Source organism: Lactuca virosa, chromosome 5 (assembly GCF_052849685.1).
Source record: "Lactuca virosa cultivar CGN04683 chromosome 5, Lactuca_virosa_CGN04683_v6, whole genome shotgun sequence".
Classification (NCBI taxonomy): Eukaryota; Viridiplantae; Streptophyta; class Magnoliopsida; order Asterales; family Asteraceae; genus Lactuca; species Lactuca virosa.
Window position 1 is genome coordinate 407,065,503 of NC_136430.1, and position 7,039 is coordinate 407,072,541.

The window sequence follows — 7,039 nt, forward strand, 5'->3', positions numbered from 1 at the left end:
TATGCTTTTGGCATGCACTAAGACTGATGTCAGTGGAAGGTTGGATAGGGACCGACTGACTCTTGATCTTTCGTCTGAGTAAAAGACAAAAATACCCTCCACATCCTCATCATTTAAATTTTACCTAGAAAGACAGAATTTTGAGTTGATTTTTATGACTAACATTTATTAGATTTTTTCATGAGAGAAGTAACCGATGAAGAAGGAAGGGTTCATACCGGAGGCTGCTTAAAGATTACTGATAGGTAAGATGTAAGAAATTAACCTAATCTTTAAAGTAAGTAATTCTTGAAAGATACCATATTGTAGTTTGTTAGTTTGTTTATGAGGTTAAATCATGTTTTGATTGTCTATTTACATTTTTACTCGGTTCTAATCTTATTATATTCGGAGTTGTTTTCTTGCTTTTCAATATCGACCTTGAGGTTACTATACTAAATTCTGATTTAAGAGTAGGACTAAGTGCAAGAAATAGCAACATAACATCATTTATTTACTTAGTATAGCATCCTACTTTCATCTTTTTCTACTACAACATAATATTTCTAGTTTTTCTTATCGAGGCATTGTACTTTGAAAAATCTACCCAATTAAATTGCAGTGAAGTCAACTGCATTTGATGCAGTGAAGTCATGTGGTTAGTTGCTGATTTTTTTTTTTTTTTTTTTTTTCTCCCCCTGTTTTCTTCTTTATCTTCTCACCTAAGCTTATTAGCTAAAGACGTAGTTTATTTAAATGAGCATTTTGTAGGCAAACTGAATAAAAAAAGAGGGTCAAAAGTAGAATAATGGTTGTTTCTTATATAAATTTAACATATAATATTTCTTTTCTTCTATATCTAAACAAATTATGTCATTTGAGATTTTAAAATGTTTTGTTTGACCGAAAAGGGTCAAATAATCAATCCAGACATTAAGACAAATTCAAATAGAGGAATATTTTCTTCTCCTATATACTCTAATTATAAGAAGCTAAAATTGACAGAATAGAGATCAAAATCTTATCTAATTATGTTCCTATATACACATATAAATGGCCAGTAAGTCTAAACTAAAAGTCGATAAACACCCATAAAATGAAAAAAAAAAACACATAATGGTTATAGGAAAAAACAAATACAGATAAGAAGAAAAAAAAAACTATCAAGAATGCAATGTTTATAGCATATGTCTTAGTTTCCACTCCAACACAACCTAAACTATTAATTTCATCACAATGTTATATGGTTATTATTTTGGTTATTCAATTTCAAGCTAAAACATTAATATTAATAATGAATAAATAAATATATTACTAAATTTACTTTTTTTTATATATAAAGAAAATTGAATTTAAATTTAAATAAATTAATATATTTAAGTTGTTTTGTAAATAAATAAATATATATATTTTTAAATGATTTAATACGTTGCTTTAGAAAGATGTTAATTTTGGAAAGGTTTTATAAAAGAACCGAACGGTTGGAAGTGGGTAGTCAAAAGGGTTGGGTTGGTGTATTGGCGCTTAATATTTACCACCTTCTTCATTCCCTCTTCCACTCTTCGCTCATCCCGCCGGAGAGACTAATCGCTATCTCCTGTAACTCTGCTCCTGTGAGACCCAAGCACCCCATCGTCCTTCGCCGGACGCTAACAACCATCTCTATAAATTATCAAGATCGCTGTACTCAATCTTCACTCACCCCCCCTGCTCTCCAAACACCGCCAGAGACATGTTTCTTTGAGGAAGAAGAATAAAAAGAAGAAGAGGGTTTTCTTTGGAGGGGACATCTTTCTCACCGCCTTATTCTCTTTTTTCTTCTAGCCACACCAACGTTTCCTCTTTCTTTCGTTCTCCGGCGCTCAAGAATAATCTGTCTTTCCCTCGTCGTCTCTTAGGTGATGTTCTTGGTTTTTTCTGTGAATTATTTATATTGTTTTGGTGTATTTTTGATTTTGTTAGGTATTTTCAATTAGGCCAAGATTCTTCGGTATTGGGTTGTACCCTTATGCATTGTAGTTGTATGACGTCTGGTTGCGATGTCGTTTTAGTTCACCGTCATCGATCAAGAAGAAGACTACAGATGTTTCTCTTCTGATCTGTTTAATTGTATCTTTTAGTAATGACGTGTTTTAGGCATGGTTACTTTTTATGTCATGAAACTTGTTTTTATTCTAAGGATGCATAATCCTCGCTAAAATGATCAAACACTATACCCATGGACCTACTTGAACTATATGTCAAATGTAAATTAATGACATAATTTTACTTGGGTATCTTTCTCTTTCTCCTCCATTTATTTTTTGTTTTGTTGGTTTTTTTAGTTAGGCCGCTTTTTGAAAACTAGAGAATCCATCAGGCGAAGATGTTTAGTTGTACATTGTTCTTCTGTGCATTTTAGGTGTTTGATGAAATGTCTTAATTAAGTTATATTGTCAAAGCTTTATATCCTCTTTCTTTATGCTGCATCCAAATGTGTTATTAAACTACAGTTATATTGTCTTCATTGTTGTTGAGGTTTTTTTTTTTTTTTTTTTTTTTTTTTATGTAAAGTCTGATTTTCTGGGTTTTAAGTAACTGCATTAATTCCACTGCAACTTAAAAAAGAAGGAAACTACAGACTGTTTTTATATAGTTTTGTTGATCTTTTCGTTGAGGGTTTTCCTCTGTTAGAAGTATACCTACCGAGTTGTTTCAAACCAGATAAACATAGCAAGGTATTAGCTTCCTTACCTTGTTAATTTTTTAGTTACTTGTTTATCTATTTGTTAAGAAATATTTTTGTTTTGAGAAAACAAGTTTCTTAACCATGATACTTTTTGTTTCATATTAAATGCTATAAATAACAACTTACTTTCATTCATTTGTGTTTTATGGCATTCTACTTTAATTTCTTTCTAGTATAGTATTGTACTTTCAATTTTTTCTTATTAAGACATTGTACTTTTACTCAATTATAGTATCATACTTTTAGCTATTTACTTAGGATATTAGACTCTTAGATGTCTACCCAATTATAGCATATTCTTCATTCATATTTTTTCTTATTAGGGCATTATGCCTTGAAAGTTCTACTCGATTTTAGCACTATACTTCCCATTTTTTTGTTGAAATACATTAATAGATAAATTTGCTTCACTATTAGTAATTATGCAAATATCAATGCTTCTGTAACAATAATTAAGAAACAATATATGAAAGTTTCATTTATCTTTTTAGAGCAATATTACAGTGTTGTTCCTTATTTGAGATTTGTATCGTTTTTGGTCCATGTTCCAAGTAAAATGACAATGTTTTTGGGACCAAAATTACAAAAATCAGCTCTACTTGGAACAAAGATCGTAAATATTACAAGAACCTCAAAGCAAGTGTGATACAAATCATAATATAATAATTAAAAGTGCAAAGGAACCAAAAGTGCTACATGTCAGTTCTAGAAGGGGTAAAAGGGTAAATTCTGGAAAATGGCTTACGAGTTTGTTAGGAGAAAGAGAAGAATAAAGAGAGGGGAGGCATTTCATTTCAGGGTATCGTTTTAGTAATGTGAGAGATTATTAGGTTCAGCTTTTAGCAAGAGAAAGAGAGGAGATTCCCCGGAATTGTTTGAGTTTCTTACTTCATTCAATATCACAGCTTGTAATTCATTTCATTAGATTCAATGATATCGTCTTCTTCTTCTCTAATTATTTCTGTTCCCCTTTGATTTCACTATCTATTGATTTCTGTTCTCATCACAGACCTTTGTTACATTTGTAGGATGGAATGAGGTGTTTTTCAGGATAAAGGACAATATCCAGCTAAGAAGTTGATGAATGCAATAATGTAAGTAGTCTTTTTTCATTGTTCAATTAGTCTCTTTGAAGAATAAAAAGATTATGGTATGTGCAGGATTTTGTATCTTTTTTCTCAAGACATTTGAGACAAGCCCTGTAGTGTGGTTTCATCAGCAGAAGATGCTAATAATGTACAGGTATTCAGGTAGTCTAATTGCATCTGCTTTCCAGTTATTCTTGTGTTTTATTTTTTGCACATCTGTTTTTGTTGGTCATTTTGTAGATGTTATTCCCATTTCCAATTAGGGTTTCAGTCGCATGATTGTTTAAGAAAATGAACTTTTATTCTAACAGTTCAATGTATAATTGTGTAGACCATGACAATCACATATATATATATATATATATATATATATATATATATATATATATATATATATATATTTATCTTACCTTCCTTTGGCATTGGAACACATCACATATATGAAAGGTCCAACCAGATTGTGTATTGTTTCCTGATATAAGACACATAACCCTTTTTTTCTTTTTCATCAAGTGTTGCACTGATAAAGTGCTATCTGGATAATGATGTCTTAGTTTTTGTGGATTTGTGTCTTTATCTATGATTGACTTAATAGAAAATGCTTTCATTTTGCAAAAAGTTTAATCCATTTTTTTGTTAAAAGTTCACTTAATTTAAAAGTTATTGATGTGAAATTCATAGTTAAGTGATGCTTCCATGTGTTTGGGTATTGAAAACCCTATGGCCCCTATGTGCATATGTAGAAACAATACCCATCTGTCAGTTTTTTCACCTAATTATACTGTGTGAAAACTACACGCAGTTGTAAGAGTTTAAATTTTGTCATTTTAAAATTATTCTTTTACTTCTCAACCTGATTTTGTATCCTTTTCAGACCATGCAAGCCTTTGATCATCCTTTTACATGTCAGTTTTTAAAGTGCATCGTTTTGTTGCTCATTCTCCCATTTAAATTACATGGCTTTAATGATGTTTGTGGATCTTTTTAATGATGGGGCAATGGATCCAAATATTCCAAAAAAAAATTGTTTACTTCTAAAGTATCAATTTTTTATGATGTAAAAAGTATTGAATATATCTGTGCATTTCATGTGATACAGAGCAACTAAGATTTTGACAGAAAGGAGAAACACACTTGGGGTAAATGGTTGCAAGATGGGGCACTTGATGATGAACCAAATCGATGGGAATTTTATGTAAGTGCATTTCATGTGATGCGATTTGTTTCCATCTTTTCATAATTTTACTTTAAGGCTATATACTAGCATAACTATCCGTGACTTTTCTCAGTTGCAACAGTTGAAGGATTTTGTTCATGATAGATCTATCATCCAAAGATATTATTCCTAACATGACTTGTTCTAAATCAGCATATTGTTTTTCTTCCCTACTTTTTCTATTTTGTTCATGGATTTCATAGAAATTTGAAGGAATTGGATTGGGAAATTCTTTTAGTTACACATTTGGTTGACAAAATGGATGGAACTGGATTCCATCAAATTCCCCCAAAATCTGTTTAGACTAAATTTATCCTGATCATCCTGACATTTGTACCTTACATGATAAACTTTTTGTGTGTAAGTTCACTTAATTATACTTTCTTCACTGAAATTGTATATATTATGCAAATTTTGGAAAAAAAACATCAATAATTTGCTTCAACTATAGGTATGCATCTGAAACCTTCTGAGATTACAAGTATTTGGGTACAAATGAAGAGCACAGCGTGTGTTCTTCACAGTAACCTTCAAATTAATGTTCTTCACACTTGCAAATTTATTCATGCTTTTTGTAATCTGATGACATGTCACACTTTCAAAATACAATTAGTTTTTCTAAAATTCTCGGTCATTATTTACTTAAAATCAAACTTTGTTATGCTTCACAGAGTTATTTATGTGTTCTTCGATCATAAGGTTGATTCCTTTGTCGTTACTCTTTGCGTAACATCCAAAAGATTTTCGATAGTATCTATTACAAATATGAGTCATCATTGTTGTAGGTGCGGAATAGCCCACTTGCTTTCTCCATTTTCTAATTTCTATAATATTTTAATATAGTATACCATTTTATCATCTTATAAAGCACATATGACCACTAATAGTGTTCATAGTATAATCGTTTTTTTTTTCCTATACTCTCACACTTTAAGCATTTGTGTGTAAAATCCAAACCTAATTCGTTTAAATTATAACTTAGATACCAACTTGTAATACACTATCTTCTTTTATGCATTTGAAATGACACATTTTTGGTATATCTAACGTGAGGGCTACAAAAAACAGCTGAAGCAAAATTATATACATACAAAATCTAAATTGAAGGTAAGTAGCCCAATTACATGTTGAGATAACAACAAAACAAGTTAAACACTTCATAAAAATATCAAAACAAACTTTGGTGAACTTGTGGAAATAAAATTTTTGAAAAATCAAGTGAACATAATATTTAACGTGGTTCAGTCAAGGTGACCTATAACCACGGGTGTGTGAGAGATAGAGAGAAATGATTTTATTAGACTTTCAAGAACAATTAGAATCACACACAAATGTTACATCTCACTTGGAGCATTTAGAGCAACTTGGTGCAACATGATGAATGCTCATAGAAGTTGCTCACGCAATGTTTCTTGCTCATGGAAGTCGCTCACATGATGTTGCTCATGGAAGATGCTTGCGAATGATGCTCATGGAAGATGCTCGCGGATGATGCTCGTCGTAGATACTCATAAAGTTGAAGATTCTAGAAGCGCCCCCATGGCATTCCGTGATTGGCTGAAATTTAGGGCACCCGCTTAATGGGCTAATTATAGATGGCATTCTGTGATTGGTTGAAATTTAGGGCCCCCTATGTGTGAGAGCACATCATTTGGAGCAGTTACTAATCAAGAGATTCTTTTGTTTTGAGAGCTCAAGTGAGGTGTAACCTTGTATGTGATTGTAATTGTTCTTGGCAGTTAATAAAATCCTCTCTCTATTTCGTCCATGGACGTAGGTCACCTTGACCGAACCACATTAAATGTTGTGTTCACTTGATTTACATTTTTCAGGAGTTTTATTTATGCACGTTCACCGAAGTTTGTTTTGATATTTGTCTGAAGTGCTTAACTTGTTTTGTTGCAACCCAACAAACTGGTATCAGAGGTATGGCTGAAGATGGGAGATTTAAGATTGAAAAATTCAATGGTCATGATTTTGGTTTCTGGAAAATGCAAATCGAAGACTACATCTACCAGAAGAACTACG

At 31.6% G+C, this 7,039-nt stretch overlaps 1 long non-coding RNA gene across 4 annotated transcripts; it reads left to right on the forward strand.

Annotated features, from left to right (window-relative positions):
- The first annotated feature begins 223 nt into the window (after positions 1–223).
- Positions 224–5,456, forward strand: LOC145111978 (uncharacterized). 4 transcript variants are annotated; one of them, XR_013710404.1, is made up of 6 exons: positions 2,072–2,088; positions 2,656–2,696; positions 3,736–3,801; positions 3,868–3,957; positions 4,895–4,990; positions 5,085–5,456. It is a non-coding gene; the product is annotated as an uncharacterized LOC145111978 (long non-coding RNA). The 4 variants fall into 4 exon arrangements; XR_013710405.1 differs by lacking the exons at positions 2,072–2,088; positions 2,656–2,696 and adding an exon at positions 224–245; XR_013710402.1 differs by lacking the exons at positions 2,072–2,088; positions 2,656–2,696 and adding an exon at positions 1,466–1,877.
- Positions 5,457–7,039: the final 1,583 nt, after the last annotated feature.